We start from the raw sequence: 8,148 nt of genomic DNA on the forward strand, positions 1-8,148 counted from the left end.
AATTTTGATCCTATTTTTTTTTTTTATCCTAAACCCCTTAAAAACCACTAAACTGTTTTGCTGTATGTCAAAAACGTATGTTTGCCGTATAGATTTAGTAGTTAATTACCTACCGAAAAGTGACTTGTGTTCGTTCAAATTGTTGGAATTTGTTTCAATTTTGCAGTTTACTCCTTATTTTCTTCTATTTAACTGAATTTGTTCTAAATATCCGGATTTTTCGAAAGTTGAAACTTTCAATTTTTTTTTTTTTTTTTTTTTCACAAGTGACTTTTTTACCAATACCTAGTCAACATGGTGAATACCACAAAATCCAAGAAGAATAACACTGAGGAGGTAAACTTGAGTGATTTATCTACAAATATTGCAACAATCCTAGAAAAACTGGATAATTTGGAAACAAAACTGAACACAGTTATTGAAGAGAACAAGACTTTGAAGACTGAAAACAGCAACTTGAAAATGAAGGTATTAGAGTTTGAAAGATCAATCAATAGCCTGGAACAAAGGTCCAGATACATCAATGTTGAGATCAATGATGTCCCTGTAGTCAAAGGAGAAGAGGTGAGTGAAATAATTAAGAAAATTGGTCACTCACTTGGCATAGAACACCCGGAGAAGGACTTTCAACTTGGACACCGAGTACCAACTAGGAATCCAAATAAGATCAAACCCATCATTGTACGTATGACAGACACAAAAGCCAGGGATAAGTGGATCAAACTAAGCAAAGAGAAAAAAATCACAACCAGACACATCAATCCAGAATCCACCGCCCCAGCTAGAAACATTTACTTACAGTGCCACCTGACTCCATACTACAAGAACATTTTATTTCAAACCAAGAAGTGGGCCAAAAATCACCATTTCAAGTTCATCTGGGTTAGAGATTGCCAAATCTACCTGAAGAAAGATGACCAAAATACCTCCAAGACATTTCGAATCAGGGAAATTGATGATCTCAAGATGGTCGAAGGCCAACCAAGACCATAAGTCTGATCAAAACTCATTTCTACCCCTTACTCTTACTATCTTTTATCAATTTATCATTTATTTTTCAATGTTGAAAATGTTCTGTCTTTATTTCTTGTTCTTATTTTTCAACATAACCCATCAAAATGCTGAAATGAAAATTATTATTAACCGTTTCAATCGTAAACTCTTACATGTCAAAATGTCCACCAATGCTATTTCATATGTCCATTGCTCCATTAATCTATTTCAAAGGCCCAACACTACTTTTCCCAGGTACTGTTCTATTCAATTAATTTCTTGTAAATCAATCCCAATGATACAACCACTTCAATTGATCGGAAATGATTTTGCTAACATTGTTTATGGAAGTTGATAACATCATTACCCAAGTGTTGGAAGAGAATGACATTCTGACAGATTCTATTCAAGACTGTTTGACTTTTTTGAAAAATGATTCCTTAAATATAGCATACATGAATATTAGGAGCCTAAATAAAAATTTCACAGAATTCTTGGTATACTCTTCACAAATGAACAAAAATATTGATATCTGGATCTTGGGTGAAACCTGGCATTGTGGTAATTCTCCATTTTTATATAATATCCCTGGATATCAACATACCCATACAACTAAATTTATTAATCAAAATGCAGGCCTTGTAGTTTATGTAAAAAATGAACTTAACACTTTATTAGTAGAGGAAAAAAATTTACATAGTGTCTCCATTATTCAGATTAACCTTAGTTTCAACAATGAAACCATCATGATTCTAGCTCTTTACAGATCACTACATGATAATAGTTCTAATCCCATATCTATTTCAACCTTCAATCAACACTTGGAAGTATTTTTATCATCTTTGGACCTATCAAAATACAAACACACCCTAATAATAGGAGACACTAATGTAAATACTCTGAATTCAAAAGACAATGAAGTTTGTAATTCCTTCGATTTGCTATCAGAACTCAACTTTCAAAGTTATATCAATAGACCAACTAGAATAGTAGGGACCTCTCAATCCTGCATAGATCATGTTCTTTGGAAATCAGATTGCCATGAAAAAATTAAATCACTTGTACTTGATTCAAACATAACCGATCATCATACAGTTCTGACTTCTATTCAACTACATGAAGAAACAACTAGAACAAATGAGAGAACAGAGGTCAGAACTATTGACTATGATAAGTTGTGTGAAATACTTTCTTTTCAATCTTGGGACCAAATTGTACAATCCGATAATGTTGAACATATTGCTAACTTGATGTACAAATTACTCGGTAACAAAATACAAGAATGTACTAAGGTAAGATTTCTAAGAAAAAAGGAACAACCACTGAAACCTTGGATAACTGATTCATTAGTACGTTCTATCCGTAAAAGAGAAAAACTGTGTAAACAAGCAAAAAGATTTCCAAATAATATCCCTTTGGTAGATTACTATAAGCGATACAGGAATAACCTTAACCGTATTCTTAGAAATGTTAGGGATGAATATGAGAAAAAAGAAATTGATGACTGCACAGGTAACATACACAAACTTTTCACATGTCTTAACAAAATTATTAACAGGAAAGTAAAAAATAAAAATATAAATAATATAATTGTAAATGGTGAAAAAATCAATTGTAATTCTGATCCCCAAAAAGCAACTTCTGAGTTTAACAAATACTACAGCAATGTAGGGAAAAATATTGCTCAATCCATTAAACAAAATACCCAGAACTTTCAAAATCTTAGAACTAATGATACTCAGATGAATTTAGACTCTTTTGAAGAAGTTTCAGGAGAAGAACTACTTAAACATGTGACTAGTTTGAAAAACCGTAGTGCTCCAGGAGGTGACCTTATCACACCACAAACCATTAAGATAATTTTTAACTACATAAAGCAACCACTTCTACACTTGATAAACACAAGCTTAAGAACAGGAGTCTTTCCATCTGTATACAAAGAATCCATTATTGTACCCATTTACAAAAATGGTTGCAAGACTGAAATTGTAAACTATAGGCCAATAGCTCTACAATCATGTATAAGCAAATTAATTGAAAAATGTATCAAAGTGAGACTTGAGTCATATATTGAATCTAATAATTTGTTACATGACAGTCAATATGGTTTTCGCCCCAACAGAGGTACAGAAGATGCACTTTTGAATTTTACTACACATATACATTCCTGTCTTGAAGAAAATAAAAAAGTACTTGTAGCCTTCCTAGACTTATCAAAAGCTTATGAGAGTGTGAATCATAATAAACTCCTTCAAACCCTAAATAACATTGGTGTATGTGGTAAGGTTGCTGAATGGTTCAAATCATATCTCCAAAATAGAACTCAAAAGGTTAACATAAATAATAATGTAGGTTCTGCTGTCTCTGTCACTGAATATGCCATACCACAAGGTACTATCCTTGGCCCTACTTTATATAATATATATGTGTCATCTCTTGCCCTAAATTCCAGTGGAAAGGTGTTTTCCTATGCTGATGATACGGTCATATGTTATGACTCCGATAATTGGACCGCTGTACATAATACAGCAGAACAAGACTTAAATATAATTAAATTATGGTTTGATTCTATGTCACTCAAAATAAATACAAAAAAATCTTGCTATATGACCTTTTCCTGCAATAGCATAGGTCAACCTAACATATCAAATTTAATCATTCATGATTGCTTGAATCAAATTAATTGTCAGTGCTCAAAATTAGATAAAAAAGAAAATGTAAAGTACCTTGGCCTTATTATAAACCAAAACTTAAAATGGGAAAGTCATATTGATCATTTAATTAAAAAAGCCAGATACATGATGCATATTTTTCATAGACTAAAGAAAATTTTGAACTTTCATACTCTCAGAATAGTATATTTTGCTTTAATACAATCCCAATTACAATATGGAATCAGTGTATGGGGAGGCACCTTTAAAACCACCATTCTAGGACTACAAAGGGCTCAAAATATCCTCCTGAGAATAATATTGAATAGAGAAAGAATGGCACATACTCAAGACTTATACAAAGATTTCAATGTATATAATATCAATAGACTGTACATTTATAAAATCTGTTATTTTTCAGTAAAATTTAAAAACAAGTGGTCAGGAAGGACAGTATTACATAACTTGAGAAACCCTAGAGTTGTGATAGCTCCTACTGTAAGAAAGACAGCAAGCCAAACACACTTCTATTATCTAGGGCCTTTAATTTATAATAAAATTCCTGGGAATATAAGAGATGTGGAACTATCCCAGGGGAGGGCATCAATCCATTTTTTCAGATCTCATCTGAAGGAATGGATTGATGCCCTATCAGATGATGATCTGGAACATCTGAGATACAATTTTAAAGAAACAACAATCTTGAAAAAATAAATTATTATCCCTTTTAGAGGACAATAACAGACTATAATTGATGGAAAAACCTGGACATTATAAATAAATTAAAAATGGAACCTATATCTGCTAACTCTGTATCTAATATAAGCAGTTACGAGGATAGGTGTATTCTTACTACGAGTACTATTAGTGAGGTCAGTGACCCTACTGCAACATTGTGTGTATTCCATCTAAACATTCAGTCCCTTAGAAATAAGGTAACTTTATTAGAGAGTCTGTTTACAGGTAGTATCCGTCCTAATGTAATCTGTATTACGGAACATTGGTTGACTTCTGGTGAGGAAACTTACTGTAACATGGCGAACTATAGGGTGGTTGCCTCTCATTCACGAAAATTGACACGTAGGGGTAAATCTTATATTTCATATGGGGGTGCTCTCATTTACCTACAGAATGACCTTAATTTTAAAGTATTGGACACCCTGAAATCTTATTCTGTTGACTCTGTTTGTGAGATAGTAGGTGTTAAGCTCATTGATCATGACATTCTGGTTTTGTGTGTATATAGACCACCAGCGGACAGCAATTTCGACCAATTCTGTGAAATATTAGAGCGTGTCTTGAGTAACTTTGGACAACAAAACAAAGTATGTCTGTGTGGAGATGTTAATGTAAAGTTCAATCTCCCGAATGATAATGTAAATAAACTTTTTTCTGATCTTATTGGTTCTTTAGGATTTATCCGCACGATATTTAAACCCACTAGGAAACAAAACTGTATTGATAATATTTTTTTAAATTTTAACCAAAACGAGTTTGTTGCGCAAGTGTTTGATCCAGGTTTCTCTGACCATAAGGCTCAGATAGTGACATTTCCTAGTAATTTAAACACGAAATCTGAGAAAATCATAAAATCTAGACCAATAACTGAGGCTGGAAAAATATCTTTCCGTAATATTGTACAGCAATTAGAATGGAACTTTGTTGAAAACCAAGAGATAAACCTGGATACTAAATTCCAAGTATTCCAACAAAATCTGGCCGATGCGGCGGAAATTGCTTTCCCTGAGAAAATTAAAAAAATCCCAGACAAAGATAGGAGGAAACCCTTCAGGTTTACCTCTGAACTCAAACGACTTCGAAAAGAACTCCATCGTTTAAGCGAGTTGAATAGTACTTGTCCCTCGCCTGATCTTGCTCAAATGAAAAATGAAGCTCGAAAAAAATATCGTTTCGAATTAGACAAAGCTAAGAGATTAGCAAATGATGAGCGGTTGGCGAGATCTAATAATCCAAACAGAACTGCTTGGGAGATTATAAATAGCAATTACAAGATTAAAGATAACGTGGCGGAAAAAAGCTCAATAACCCCAAACGAATTCAATATTAATTTCAGCGATGCTCCCTTAAATATAATAAATAGTGTACCGGTATCTAGTATCGAACCGGGAACCTTAGTCTCAAGAGTTTCGGTAGATCACGTTGACGAGGAGTTCTTTTTCTTGGAGGTAACAGAGTCCACAGTCCAGAATGTCATGAAGTTACTAAATAAAAAAAAGGGTAGGGATTATTATGGTTTAAATCTTGACATTATTTCTTGTGTTTCAGATCTTATAGCACCTGTGCTTGCCAAACTCATTAATTTATGTTTTTCTGAATGTATGTTTCCATCTTGCTTGAAACAAAGTCTCGTACATCCTGTATTTAAACAGAAAGGTGATAAATCCATGGCTTCATCCTATAGGCCAGTATCAATCTTACCGATTCTAAGTAAGATTGTTGAAAGGATCATCTCAGATCAAATCCTTATGTTTATAGATTTTTATGAACTGTTTTCACCTTGCCAATTCGGATTTCGTAAACATCTAAGTACAACTGACGCGGTCAATTTTTTTAATAATTTCATCTCTGCATCCTTCAATAGAAGAGCGCACATATACGCCACTATGTGTGACCTTTCTCGCGCTTTTGAGTGTCTGAACCACGCTATTTTGCTAGGAAAACTAAGACACTATAGATTTAATGAGCAGAGTGTCAAACTCTTAAAATCCTACCTTGAAAACCGACCTCAAATTGTCAAGATAGGTGATAAACATTCTGACCCTTGTCTTTTGAATACCGGTATACCAACTGGTTCGATCTTAGGGCCTCTAATATTCTTGCTCTACATCAATGACTTACCGGTAAACTTACCTGACTACGCGAGAACGACTATCTTCGCAGATGACACCACCCTGTTTGTGGAAGGTAGTAATCAGGACGATCTGATTGGTAGAGGTGAAATAGTTTTGGCGCAAGCACAGGTGTGGTTTAACGCAAACAGATTGCATCTGAATCAGTCTAAGACTCAGCATATTGTGATTAGCCTGAGCACAGCCAACACTTTTGAGAATCCTGACTCTGTAGATCTTCTTGGCTTTCGCATAGATCCACAGCTTAAGTGGCATGCTCATATTGACAAAGTAGCCAAGAAGGTCAGCAGTCGTATCTTCCTCTTGCGCAGACTCCAGAGTCAGGTTTCTCGAGAAGCTCTAAAAAATGCCTATTATGGCCTTGTGCATTCAATCCTAACGTACGGCATTCTATTGTGGGGGCATTCTACCAGCGTCCCTCAACTTTTCATTCTCCAAAAGAAGGCCGTACGGATTGTGAGTGGAGCACAATATCTAGAACACGCCAAGCCACTTTTTATCCAGCTTGGTATCCTTACGCTTCCCTCCCTCTTTATCCTGCAATGTCTTCTGCACACCAAGAAGAACATTGCAGAGTTCCCTAACTTCGAAGCCGCGCATTCTTATGACACGAGGAACAAAAACAATCTGGTTCCATTCCATCATCGTGTATACGCGGCTAGGAACGGTACTAATTACCACGGGATATCATTTTACAATAAACTTCCTCTGTCGATTAGGGACTTACCATTGCCCTCATTCAAAAGATTCATTGAAAATTACTTAAAATCAAAGGCTTTCTACTCGACAGAGGAGTTTCTGCTGACTGATTCGGATTCAATCTGTTTGCCTACAGATATCTGAGTATAGGTATCGATGTGTAGGTAGGTACATAATTATTACATTAGTTTTTGTTTTCTTTTTTACTTCTTTTGCTCTAGATTATATTCACATTTTGTCTCATTCTTTGCTTTTTTTTCTACTGTATATACCTATTGATGTATGTTAACAACCCAAATGTGTTAAACATGGAAATAATAAATATAAACTTTGTCATAGCATCTTCGAATACTTTGAATATCTATCACCAGGTAGTTAGTCATTGAAGATTGATCCCTAAATACTTCATAAAGTTCAAGGACTCTTATATAGGCCTAAGACTGTCAGAGAGAAACTCTGCTTCGCTAATTAGAGGCCCTTACTCAAATCTCATCTCTTTCTGTAACTCTACCACTTAGGTATATCCTAGGTACGAATACCCACATAGGTAATCTAAAAGTGTCGTATTACTATACTCCGATCTTCTAACTGTATCTCTCCTGATTCGATTTCTCACTATTGTTCACATTATCGGAAATCACTTCAACCTCTTAGATAGTGCTAAGTGCATCAACAAGTACGGCAAAACCAGATCAAGCTACACCTTCTAAGTAATTACGTACTTACAGTCACTCGTACGAGACTTCTTGTAACAAGCGAATCTATAGAGAGGGATTTCAAGCTTCCATGTGATCTTGGCGGTGTGCGAGCGAGGACGGGCGAATCGCGGAGCGCCTGGTGGAGATGCGGTTCCGGGCTCTGTGAGCGCGTGTACCCGCGAGTGGCTCGACGGGCGGGCTAGTAGGGGGAAGGGAATTTTTTGCGCGGGGAGAGAC

Source organism: Diaphorina citri, unplaced genomic scaffold (assembly GCF_000475195.1).
Source record: "Diaphorina citri unplaced genomic scaffold, Diaci psyllid genome assembly version 1.1 scaffold2732, whole genome shotgun sequence".
Classification (NCBI taxonomy): Eukaryota; Metazoa; Arthropoda; class Insecta; order Hemiptera; family Psyllidae; genus Diaphorina; species Diaphorina citri.